General features: G+C 66.9%; 5 non-coding genes across 5 annotated transcripts; all 5 read left to right on the top strand.

The window, feature by feature from the left end:
- Window positions 1-1,497: 1,497 nt before the first annotated feature.
- LOC139704425 (5S ribosomal RNA) lies at window positions 1,498-1,616 on the top strand. The gene has a single exon (XR_011706342.1). It is a non-coding gene; the product is annotated as a 5S ribosomal RNA (ribosomal RNA).
- A 2,403-nt stretch (window positions 1,617-4,019) lies between these two features.
- LOC139704426 (5S ribosomal RNA) lies at window positions 4,020-4,138 on the top strand. Its single transcript, XR_011706343.1, has one exon. It is a non-coding gene; the product is annotated as a 5S ribosomal RNA (ribosomal RNA).
- A 2,411-nt stretch (window positions 4,139-6,549) lies between these two features.
- On the top strand, window positions 6,550-6,668 carry LOC139704427 (5S ribosomal RNA). The gene has a single exon (XR_011706344.1). It is a non-coding gene; the product is annotated as a 5S ribosomal RNA (ribosomal RNA).
- A 2,411-nt stretch (window positions 6,669-9,079) lies between these two features.
- On the top strand, window positions 9,080-9,198 carry LOC139704428 (5S ribosomal RNA). Its single transcript, XR_011706345.1, has one exon. It is a non-coding gene; the product is annotated as a 5S ribosomal RNA (ribosomal RNA).
- A 2,410-nt stretch (window positions 9,199-11,608) lies between these two features.
- Window positions 11,609-11,727, top strand: LOC139704429 (5S ribosomal RNA). Its single transcript, XR_011706346.1, has one exon. It is a non-coding gene; the product is annotated as a 5S ribosomal RNA (ribosomal RNA).
- Window positions 11,728-12,292: the final 565 nt, after the last annotated feature.

Below are 12,292 nucleotides of genomic sequence, written 5' to 3' on the forward strand. Positions count from 1 at the left end.
CCCATGGATGTAAGAGTGGATTCACACATCACCCTTGAAGTGCGCGCAGGACTTCAGGGTGTGTGCTCAGCAGAGGCTGAGAGAGGGCCGAGGAGGCCACAGGGTCTTAGGAGTCTGCGCTGAGAGCCAAGCAAGAGAGCAGATGGCAAAAGAGGGCAGGCGCTCCTGAAAGAGGAGGAAGCAGCCTTCAGAGCAGGCAAGCGGTTCGGGGCCAGGGGGTTGCCATGGAGGACCAGGTGCCAAGAGGAGTTGAAGCCCGGCCGGTGGGGACAGGGAAGCAGAGGCCCCTTGGTCGCGGTCACCGGTCCACCTGCAGAGGACAGGACAAGACGCAGGGCCTGACGACCCGGTGGGCGCGTGTCCCCGCAACGCAACCACCGCTCCCCTCCCTCCCCCCTCTCCCCCCTGCAATGCTTGCAGGGGAGGGGGCTTTCCGTCTGGTGAGGCCGCCGACTAAGCTCCCACAGGGGTTTGAATCAGGGTGCTTCTTCCACAGGCGGTCCTTTCCTGGACACTGGACAGAGGGGTCTATGCCCTTCCTCAGGGCGGTGCTGTGCACGTGCTGGTCGTTGACTGGTACCAACAAGGCGCAGAGCCCTCCGACCTTGGCATTGGGTCCGAAGGGGGTGACTGCGGTGGCTTTGCAGAGTGGGCCCGAAACTCAGGGCGAGGCACGACCCCAGCGGCGCACTTCTGAGCCTGGCCGGGCGACTGACTGACTGGGAGCCAGCGGGCCGCTGCCCCCGGCCACCCTCTGCCCGGTTTTCCCTGAGTCCCTGAGTGTGTTCCTCCCTCCTGCCCTCCCTGTGCGTGGCTCCACTCGCCAGGCACGCTCAGGGGACGTGTGTGGCCGGCGGCTGGCCATTGCCCAGTCGGACTGCATTTCCGCCTGGGGCGCTGGGCCTGTGTCAGGGTCCCTGGGGTGTCCGAGGGGGGTGCCCGCCTGCCTCTCCGCCCCTGGCTCTCTGGGCTCCGGGCTAGGCTAGGCTAGGTTCGCGCGCGCGGGACACTGAAACGGCCAGGGCTTCTGGGCTTCTCCGCCTGGCGAAAGGCGGGGTGGGCGTGGCGGTGGGGGGCCGGGGGTCCGTGGGGGGGTTGGGGTCGCGGGAGGCCTGGGCCTTGGCGAGGAGCGGCGGTGGAGGCCAGGCCACGCCAGGCCACGCCAGGCCGGGGCGCGGCGGTGCGATCCCTGCGGGCGCTTGGTGGGGCTCGCGGTAGGTGGAGCCAGGTGGAGAGGGGCGGTGTTGGAGGCGGGACTCAGCCAGTCCCAGTCTCCCAGGACCCCTGGGCCGCTGCCCGGTGGAGTCAGGTCGGAGCGGAGCGTGAGAGCCCCCAGCCTTGAGTTGAGTTGGGTTGGGCTGCGCTGTTGTGGGGCGGGCGAGGGAGGCCCCCTGCGACCACCCCCTCCGATTTCCCCCCTCCACCCCCCTCCCGTCCCCTGGACTGAAGGGTGGAACCCGGAGCAGGCTCTTGAGGCGCCCCCGGGCGGCCCTCCCCGTCTACGGCCATACCACCCTGAACGCGCCCGATCTCGTCTGATCTCGGAAGCTAAGCAGGGTCGGGCCTGGTTAGTACTTGGATGGGAGACCGCCTGGGAATACCGGGTGCTGTAGGCTTTTGCGCCCCCTTCCCACACACACTTTTAACTTGCGTGGCCCCGAGAGACAGGCCGTGACCCCCGGGCCCTCGGGCCAGGGCGCAGGCGCAGCCCTGGGCTGCCGGTCGTTGTCCCTTCAGGCCTGCGGCTGGCCTCCCGACGACCAGCGCCCAGCGCCTGCAACAAGGCCCACAGGCCTGGCTCTCCCCAGGGACGCTAGGACACTCACTCCATGAGACCCCGCTGAGCCGAGCCAGGTCCAGGCCACGACCCTCCATGTGCACCCAGACCGACCCCCCCACCCCTCGGCCTGGAGGATGGGGTGTGTGGGGGGGCGACACCCGCCTTCCCCAGAACACGGGGCCCACCCGCGGGGCCCGCTCCCTCACCCGTTCCTGCCACACAAGCAGAACCTTGACACCCAGATCCTGGGAGTGGGAGAGTCCATCGAGCGTCTCTGCCTGGGTCCTTCTCTCTTTGCACCACCTCCGCAAGGTCCCTCCTGTGTCTCTACCTCCTTCCCCACCGCCTTCCTCCGTGAGGGTCCCCCTGAGTCTATCTCTCTCTCTGCCTGTCTCTCCCTTTCACTCTCATCGGAGCAGCAGATGTCTCTGTGGGTCCCTGTTCATCCATCTCTCCTTCTCTCTTGTGCCTCTCTTGGCCTGTGAGGAGGCATCCCTGTCTCCATCTCCCACTCAATCCCTCTCTGGCCTTGACTCTCCTCTCTCTCTCTCTCTCTCTCTCTCTCTCTCTCTCTCACACACACACACACACACACACAAACACACACACACACACAGAGACACACACTCACCCCTCTACCCCCCACCCAACCCCAGCCAACTCACTCTGGGCTGCAAGTCACCAGGTCCATGGTAGCCTGGAGACTGGGCAGTCACAGGTTCTCTCATCTCCCATCTAACTTCCCATGGATGTAAGAGTGGATTCACACATCACCCTTGAAGTGCGCGCAGGACTTCAGGGTGTGTGCTCAGCAGAGGCTGAGAGAGGGCCGAGGAGGCCACAGGGTCTTAGGAGTCTGCGCTGAGAGCCAAGCAAGAGAGCAGATGGCAAAAGAGGGCAGGCGCTCCTGAAAGAGGAGGAAGCAGCCTTCAGAGCAGGCAAGCGGTTCGGGGCCAGGGGGTTGCCATGGAGGACCAGGTGCCAAGAGGAGTTGAAGCCCGGCCGGTGGGGACAGGGAAGCAGAGGCCCCTTGGTCGCGGTCACCGGTCCACCTGCAGAGGACAGGACAAGACGCAGGGCCTGACGACCCGGTGGGCGCGTGTCCCCGCAACGCAACCACCGCTCCCCTCCCTCCCCCCTCTCCCCCCTGCAATGCTTGCAGGGGAGGGGGCTTTCCGTCTGGTGAGGCCGCCGACTAAGCTCCCACAGGGGTTTGAATCAGGGTGCTTCTTCCACAGGCGGTCCTTTCCTGGACACTGGACAGAGGGGTCTATGCCCTTCCTCAGGGCGGTGCTGTGCACGTGCTGGTCGTTGACTGGTACCAACAAGGCGCAGAGCCCTCCGACCTTGGCATTGGGTCCGAAGGGGGTGACTGCGGTGGCTTTGCAGAGTGGGCCCGAAACTCAGGGCGAGGCACGACCCCAGCGGCGCACTTCTGAGCCTGGCCGGGCGACTGACTGACTGGGAGCCAGCGGGCCGCTGCCCCCGGCCACCCTCTGCCCGGTTTTCCCTGAGTCCCTGAGTGTGTTCCTCCCTCCTGCCCTCCCTGTGCGTGGCTCCACTCGCCAGGCACGCTCAGGGGACGTGTGTGGCCGGCGGCTGGCCATTGCCCAGTCGGACTGCATTTCCGCCTGGGGCGCTGGGCCTGTGTCAGGGTCCCTGGGGTGTCCGAGGGGGGTGCCCGCCTGCCTCTCCGCCCCTGGCTCTCTGGGCTCCGGGCTAGGCTAGGCTAGGTTCGCGCGCGCGGGACACTGAAACGGCCAGGGCTTCTGGGCTTCTCCGCCTGGCGAAAGGCGGGGTGGGCGTGGCGGTGGGGGGCCGGGGGTCCGTGGGGGGGTTGGGGTCGCGGGAGGCCTGGGCCTTGGCGAGGAGCGGCGGTGGAGGCCAGGCCACGCCAGGCCACGCCAGGCCGGGGCGCGGCGGTGCGATCCCTGCGGGCGCTTGGTGGGGCTCGCGGTAGGTGGAGCCAGGTGGAGAGGGGCGGTGTTGGAGGCGGGACTCAGCCAGTCCCAGTCTCCCAGGACCCCTGGGCCGCTGCCCGGTGGAGTCAGGTCGGAGCGGAGCGTGAGAGCCCCCAGCCTTGAGTTGAGTTGGGTTGGGCTGCGCTGTTGTGGGGCGGGCGAGGGAGGCCCCCTGCGACCACCCCCTCCGATTTCCCCCCTCCACCCCCCTCCCGTCCCCTGGACTGAAGGGTGGAACCCGGAGCAGGCTCTTGAGGCGCCCCCGGGCGGCCCTCCCCGTCTACGGCCATACCACCCTGAACGCGCCCGATCTCGTCTGATCTCGGAAGCTAAGCAGGGTCGGGCCTGGTTAGTACTTGGATGGGAGACCGCCTGGGAATACCGGGTGCTGTAGGCTTTTGCGCCCCCTTCCCACACACACTTTTAACTTGCGTGGCCCCGAGAGACAGGCCGTGACCCCCGGGCCCTCGGGCCAGGGCGCAGGCGCAGCCCTGGGCTGCCGGTCGCTGTCCCTTCAGGCCTGCGGCTGGCCTCCCGACGACCAGCGCCCAGCGCCTGCAACAAGGCCCACAGGCCTGGCTCTCCCCAGGGACGCTAGGACACTCACTCCATGAGACCCCGCTGAGCCGAGCCAGGTCCAGGCCACGACCCTCCATGTGCACCCAGACCGACCCCCCCACCCCTCGGCCTGGAGGATGGGGTGTGTGGGGGGGCGACACCCGCCTTCCCCAGAACACGGGGCCCACCCGCGGGGCCCGCTCCCTCACCCGTTCCTGCCACACAAGCAGAACCTTGACACCCACATCCTGGGAGTGGGAGAGTCCATCGAGCGTCTCTGCCTGGGTCCTTCTCTCTTTGCACCACCTCCGCAAGGTCCCTCCTGTGTCTCTACCTCCTTCCCCACCGCCTTCCTCCGTGAGGGTCCCCCTGAGTCTATCTCTCTCTCTGCCTGTCTCTCCCTTTCACTCTCATCGGAGCAGCAGATGTCTCTGTGGGTCCCTGTTCATCCATCTCTCCTTCTCTCTTGTGCCTCTCTTGGCCTGTGAGGAGGCATCCCTGTCTCCATCTCCCACTCAATCCCTCTCTGGCCTTGACTCTCCTCTCTCTCTCTCTCTCTCTCTCTCTTTCTCTCTCTCACACACACACACACACACACACACACACAAACACACACACACACACACAGAGACACACACTCACCCCTCTACCCCCCACCCAACCCCAGCCAACTCACTCTGGGCTGCAAGTCACCAGGTCCATGGTAGCCTGGAGACTGGGCAGTCACAGGTTCTCTCATCTCCCATCTAACTTCCCATGGATGTAAGAGTGGATTCACACATCACCCTTGAAGTGCGCGCAGGACTTCAGGGTGTGTGCTCAGCAGAGGCTGAGAGAGGGCCGAGGAGGCCACAGGGTCTTAGGAGTCTGCGCTGAGAGCCAAGCAAGAGAGCAGATGGCAAAAGAGGGCAGGCGCTCCTGAAAGAGGAGGAAGCAGCCTTCAGAGCAGGCAAGCGGTTCGGGGCCAGGGGGTTGCCATGGAGGACCAGGTGCCAAGAGGAGTTGAAGCCCGGCCGGTGGGGACAGGGAAGCAGAGGCCCCTTGGTCGCGGTCACCGGTCCACCTGCAGAGGACAGGACAAGACGCAGGGCCTGACGACCCGGTGGGCGCGTGTCCCCGCAACGCAACCACCGCTCCCCTCCCTCCCCCCTCTCCCCCCTGCAATGCTTGCAGGGGAGGGGGCTTTCCGTCTGGTGAGGCCGCCGACTAAGCTCCCACAGGGGTTTGAATCAGGGTGCTTCTTCCACAGGCGGTCCTTTCCTGGACACTGGACAGAGGGGTCTATGCCCTTCCTCAGGGCGGTGCTGTGCACGTGCTGGTCGTTGACTGGTACCAACAAGGCGCAGAGCCCTCCGACCTTGGCATTGGGTCCGAAGGGGGTGACTGCGGTGGCTTTGCAGAGTGGGCCCGAAACTCAGGGCGAGGCACGACCCCAGCGGCGCACTTCTGAGCCTGGCCGGGCGACTGACTGACTGGGAGCCAGCGGGCCGCTGCCCCCGGCCACCCTCTGCCCGGTTTTCCCTGAGTCCCTGAGTGTGTTCCTCCCTCCTGCCCTCCCTGTGCGTGGCTCCACTCGCCAGGCACGCTCAGGGGACGTGTGTGGCCGGCGGCTGGCCATTGCCCAGTCGGACTGCATTTCCGCCTGGGGCGCTGGGCCTGTGTCAGGGTCCCTGGGGTGTCCGAGGGGGGTGCCCGCCTGCCTCTCCGCCCCTGGCTCTCTGGGCTCCGGGCTAGGCTAGGCTAGGTTCGCGCGCGCGGGACACTGAAACGGCCAGGGCTTCTGGGCTTCTCCGCCTGGCGAAAGGCGGGGTGGGCGTGGCGGTGGGGGGCCGGGGGTCCGTGGGGGGGTTGGGGTCGCGGGAGGCCTGGGCCTTGGCGAGGAGCGGCGGTGGAGGCCAGGCCACGCCAGGCCACGCCAGGCCGGGGCGCGGCGGTGCGATCCCTGCAGGCGCTTGGTGGGGCTCGCGGTAGGTGGAGCCAGGTGGAGAGGGGCGGTGTTGGAGGCGGGACTCAGCCAGTCCCAGTCTCCCAGGACCCCTGGGCCGCTGCCCGGTGGAGTCAGGTCGGAGCGGAGCGTGAGAGCCCCCAGCCTTGAGTTGAGTTGGGTTGGGCTGCGCTGTTGTGGGGCGGGCGAGGGAGGCCCCCTGCGACCACCCCCTCCGATTTCCCCCCTCCACCCCCCTCCCGTCCCCTGGACTGAAGGGTGGAACCCGGAGCAGGCTCTTGAGGCGCCCCCGGGCGGCCCTCCCCGTCTACGGCCATACCACCCTGAACGCGCCCGATCTCGTCTGATCTCGGAAGCTAAGCAGGGTCGGGCCTGGTTAGTACTTGGATGGGAGACCGCCTGGGAATACCGGGTGCTGTAGGCTTTTGCGCCCCCTTCCCACACACACTTTTAACTTGCGTGGCCCCGAGAGACAGGCCGTGACCCCCGGGCCCTCGGGCCAGGGCGCAGGCGCAGCCCTGGGCTGCCGGTCGCTGTCCCTTCAGGCCTGCGGCTGGCCTCCCGACGACCAGCGCCCAGCGCCTGCAACAAGGCCCACAGGCCTGGCTCTCCCCAGGGACGCTAGGACACTCACTCCATGAGACCCCGCTGAGCCGAGCCAGGTCCAGGCCACGACCCTCCATGTGCACCCAGACCGACCCCCCCACCCCTCGGCCTGGAGGATGGGGTGTGTGGGGGGGCGACACCCGCCTTCCCCAGAACACGGGGCCCACCCGCGGGGCCCGCTCCCTCACCCGTTCCTGCCACACAAGCAGAACCTTGACACCCACATCCTGGGAGTGGGAGAGTCCATCGAGCGTCTCTGCCTGGGTCCTTCTCTCTTTGCACCACCTCCGCAAGGTCCCTCCTGTGTCTCTACCTCCTTCCCCACCGCCTTCCTCCGTGAGGGTCCCCCTGAGTCTATCTCTCTCTCTGCCTGTCTCTCCCTTTCACTCTCATCGGAGCAGCAGATGTCTCTGTGGGTCCCTGTTCATCCATCTCTCCTTCTCTCTTGTGCCTCTCTTGGCCTGTGAGGAGGCATCCCTGTCTCCATCTCCCACTCAATCCCTCTCTGGCCTTGACTCTCCTCTCTCTCTCTCTCTCTCTCTCTCTTTCTCTCTCTCACACACACACACACACACACACACACACAAACACACACACACACACACAGAGACACACACTCACCCCTCTACCCCCCACCCAACCCCAGCCAACTCACTCTGGGCTGCAAGTCACCAGGTCCATGGTAGCCTGGAGACTGGGCAGTCACAGGTTCTCTCATCTCCCATCTAACTTCCCATGGATGTAAGAGTGGATTCACACATCACCCTTGAAGTGCGCGCAGGACTTCAGGGTGTGTGCTCAGCAGAGGCTGAGAGAGGGCCGAGGAGGCCACAGGGTCTTAGGAGTCTGCGCTGAGAGCCAAGCAAGAGAGCAGATGGCAAAAGAGGGCAGGCGCTCCTGAAAGAGGAGGAAGCAGCCTTCAGAGCAGGCAAGCGGTTCGGGGCCAGGGGGTTGCCATGGAGGACCAGGTGCCAAGAGGAGTTGAAGCCCGGCCGGTGGGGACAGGGAAGCAGAGGCCCCTTGGTCGCGGTCACCGGTCCACCTGCAGAGGACAGGACAAGACGCAGGGCCTGACGACCCGGTGGGCGCGTGTCCCCGCAACGCAACCACCGCTCCCCTCCCTCCCCCCTCTCCCCCCTGCAATGCTTGCAGGGGAGGGGGCTTTCCGTCTGGTGAGGCCGCCGACTAAGCTCCCACAGGGGTTTGAATCAGGGTGCTTCTTCCACAGGCGGTCCTTTCCTGGACACTGGACAGAGGGGTCTATGCCCTTCCTCAGGGCGGTGCTGTGCACGTGCTGGTCGTTGACTGGTACCAACAAGGCGCAGAGCCCTCCGACCTTGGCATTGGGTCCGAAGGGGGTGACTGCGGTGGCTTTGCAGAGTGGGCCCGAAACTCAGGGCGAGGCACGACCCCAGCGGCGCACTTCTGAGCCTGGCCGGGCGACTGACTGACTGGGAGCCAGCGGGCCGCTGCCCCCGGCCACCCTCTGCCCGGTTTTCCCTGAGTCCCTGAGTGTGTTCCTCCCTCCTGCCCTCCCTGTGCGTGGCTCCACTCGCCAGGCACGCTCAGGGGACGTGTGTGGCCGGCGGCTGGCCATTGCCCAGTCGGACTGCATTTCCGCCTGGGGCGCTGGGCCTGTGTCAGGGTCCCTGGGGTGTCCGAGGGGGGTGCCCGCCTGCCTCTCCGCCCCTGGCTCTCTGGGCTCCGGGCTAGGCTAGGCTAGGTTCGCGCGCGCGGGACACTGAAACGGCCAGGGCTTCTGGGCTTCTCCGCCTGGCGAAAGGCGGGGTGGGCGTGGCGGTGGGGGGCCGGGGGTCCGTGGGGGGGTTGGGGTCGCGGGAGGCCTGGGCCTTGGCGAGGAGCGGCGGTGGAGGCCAGGCCACGCCAGGCCACGCCAGGCCGGGGCGCGGCGGTGCGATCCCTGCGGGCGCTTGGTGGGGCTCGCGGTAGGTGGAGCCAGGTGGAGAGGGGCGGTGTTGGAGGCGGGACTCAGCCAGTCCCAGTCTCCCAGGACCCCTGGGCCGCTGCCCGGTGGAGTCAGGTCGGAGCGGAGCGTGAGAGCCCCCAGCCTTGAGTTGAGTTGGGTTGGGCTGCGCTGTTGTGGGGCGGGCGAGGGAGGCCCCCTGCGACCACCCCCTCCGATTTCCCCCCTCCACCCCCCTCCCGTCCCCTGGACTGAAGGGTGGAACCCGGAGCAGGCTCTTGAGGCGCCCCCGGGCGGCCCTCCCCGTCTACGGCCATACCACCCTGAACGCGCCCGATCTCGTCTGATCTCGGAAGCTAAGCAGGGTCGGGCCTGGTTAGTACTTGGATGGGAGACCGCCTGGGAATACCGGGTGCTGTAGGCTTTTGCGCCCCCTTCCCACACACACTTTTAACTTGCGTGGCCCCGAGAGACAGGCCGTGACCCCCGGGCCCTCGGGCCAGGGCGCAGGCGCAGCCCTGGGCTGCCGGTCGTTGTCCCTTCAGGCCTGCGGCTGGCCTCCCGACGACCAGCGCCCAGCGCCTGCAACAAGGCCCACAGGCCTGGCTCTCCCCAGGGACGCTAGGACACTCACTCCATGAGACCCCGCTGAGCCGAGCCAGGTCCAGGCCACGACCCTCCATGTGCACCCAGACCGACCCCCCCACCCCTCGGCCTGGAGGATGGGGTGTGTGGGGGGGCGACACCCGCCTTCCCCAGAACACGGGGCCCACCCGCGGGGCCCGCTCCCTCACCCGTTCCTGCCACACAAGCAGAACCTTGACACCCACATCCTGGGAGTGGGAGAGTCCATCGAGCGTCTCTGCCTGGGTCCTTCTCTCTTTGCACCACCTCCGCAAGGTCCCTCCTGTGTCTCTACCTCCTTCCCCACCGCCTTCCTCCGTGAGGGTCCCCCTGAGTCTATCTCTCTCTCTGCCTGTCTCTCCCTTTCACTCTCATCGGAGCAGCAGATGTCTCTGTGGGTCCCTGTTCATCCATCTCTCCTTCTCTCTTGTGCCTCTCTTGGCCTGTGAGGAGGCATCCCTGTCTCCATCTCCCACTCAATCCCTCTCTGGCCTTGACTCTCTCTCTCTCTCTCTCTCTCTCTCTCTCTCTCTCTCTCTCTCTCTCACACACACACACACACACACACAAACACACACACACACACAGAGACACACACTCACCCCTCTACCCCCCACCCAACCCCAGCCAACTCACTCTGGGCTGCAAGTCACCAGGTCCATGGTAGCCTGGAGACTGGGCAGTCACAGGTTCTCTCATCTCCCATCTAACTTCCCATGGATGTAAGAGTGGATTCACACATCACCCTTGAAGTGCGCGCAGGACTTCAGGGTGTGTGCTCAGCAGAGGCTGAGAGAGGGCCGAGGAGGCCACAGGGTCTTAGGAGTCTGCGCTGAGAGCCAAGCAAGAGAGCAGATGGCAAAAGAGGGCAGGCGCTCCTGAAAGAGGAGGAAGCAGCCTTCAGAGCAGGCAAGCGGTTCGGGGCCAGGGGGTGGCCATGGAGGACCAGGTGCCAAGAGGAGTTGAAGCCCGGCCGGTGGGGACAGGGAAGCAGAGGCCCCTTGGTCGCGGTCACCGGTCCACCTGCAGAGGACAGGACAAGACGCAGGGCCTGACGACCCGGTGGGCGCGTGTCCCCGCAACGCAACCACCGCTCCCCTCCCTCCCCCCTCTCCCCCCTGCAATGCTTGCAGGGGAGGGGGCTTTCCGTCTGGTGAGGCCGCCGACTAAGCTCCCACAGGGGTTTGAATCAGGGTGCTTCTTCCACAGGCGGTCCTTTCCTGGACACTGGACAGAGGGGTCTATGCCCTTCCTCAGGGCGGTGCTGTGCACGTGCTGGTCGTTGACTGGTACCAACAAGGCGCAGAGCCCTCCGACCTTGGCATTGGGTCCGAAGGGGGTGACTGCGGTGGCTTTGCAGAGTGGGCCCGAAACTCAGGGCGAGGCACGACCCCAGCGGCGCACTTCTGAGCCTGGCCGGGCGACTGACTGACTGGGAGCCAGCGGGCCGCTGCCCCCGGCCACCCTCTGCCCGGTTTTCCCTGAGTCCCTGAGTGTGTTCCTCCCTCCTGCCCTCCCTGTGCGTGGCTCCACTCGCCAGGCACGCTCAGGGGACGTGTGTGGCCGGCGGCTGGCCATTGCCCAGTCGGACTGCATTTCCGCCTGGGGCGCTGGGCCTGTGTCAGGGTCCCTGGGGTGTCCGAGGGGGGTGCCCGCCTGCCTCTCCGCCCCTGGCTCTCTGGGCTCCGGGCTAGGCTAGGCTAGGTTCGCGCGCGCGGGACACTGAAACGGCCAGGGCTTCTGGGCTTCTCCGCCTGGCGAAAGGCGGGGTGGGCGTGGCGGTGGGGGGCCGGGGGTCCGTGGGGGGGTTGGGGTCGCGGGAGGCCTGGGCCTTGGCGAGGAGCGGCGGTGGAGGCCAGGCCACGCCAGGCCACGCCAGGCCGGGGCGCGGCGGTGCGATCCCTGCGGGCGCTTGGTGGGGCTCGCGGTAGGTGGAGCCAGGTGGAGAGGGGCGGTGTTGGAGGCGGGACTCAGCCAGTCCCAGTCTCCCAGGACCCCTGGGCCGCTGCCCGGTGGAGTCAGGTCGGAGCGGAGCGTGAGAGCCCCCAGCCTTGAGTTGAGTTGGGTTGGGCTGCGCTGTTGTGGGGCGGGCGAGGGAGGCCCCCTGCGACCACCCCCTCCGATTTCCCCCCTCCACCCCCCTCCCGTCCCCTGGACTGAAGGGTGGAACCCGGAGCAGGCTCTTGAGGCGCCCCCGGGCGGCCCTCCCCGTCTACGGCCATACCACCCTGAACGCGCCCGATCTCGTCTGATCTCGGAAGCTAAGCAGGGTCGGGCCTGGTTAGTACTTGGATGGGAGACCGCCTGGGAATACCGGGTGCTGTAGGCTTTTGCGCCCCCTTCCCACACACACTTTTAACTTGCGTGGCCCCGAGAGACAGGCCGTGACCCCCGGGCCCTCGGGCCAGGGCGCAGGCGCAGCCCTGGGCTGCCGGTCGTTGTCCCTTCAGGCCTGCGGCTGGCCTCCCGACGACCAGCGCCCAGCGCCTGCAACAAGGCCCACAGGCCTGGCTCTCCCCAGGGACGCTAGGACACTCACTCCATGAGACCCCGCTGAGCCGAGCCAGGTCCAGGCCACGACCCTCCATGTGCACCCAGACCGACCCCCCCACCCCTCGGCCTGGAGGATGGGGTGTGTGGGGGGGCGACACCCGCCTTCCCCAGAACACGGGGCCCACCCGCGGGGCCCGCTCCCTCACCCGTTCCTGCCACACAAGCAGAACCTTGACACCCAGATCCTGGGAGTGGGAGAGTCCATCGAGCGTCTCTGCCTGGGTCCTTCTCTCTTTGCACCACCTCCGCAAGGTCCCTCCTGTGTCTCTACCTCCTTCCCCACCGCCTTCCTCCGTGAGGGTCCCCCTGAGTCTATCTCTCTCTCTGCCTGTCTCTCCCTT

Source organism: Marmota flaviventris, unplaced genomic scaffold (assembly GCF_047511675.1).
Source record: "Marmota flaviventris isolate mMarFla1 unplaced genomic scaffold, mMarFla1.hap1 Scaffold_588, whole genome shotgun sequence".
Lineage (NCBI taxonomy): Eukaryota > Metazoa > Chordata > Mammalia > Rodentia > Sciuridae > Marmota > Marmota flaviventris.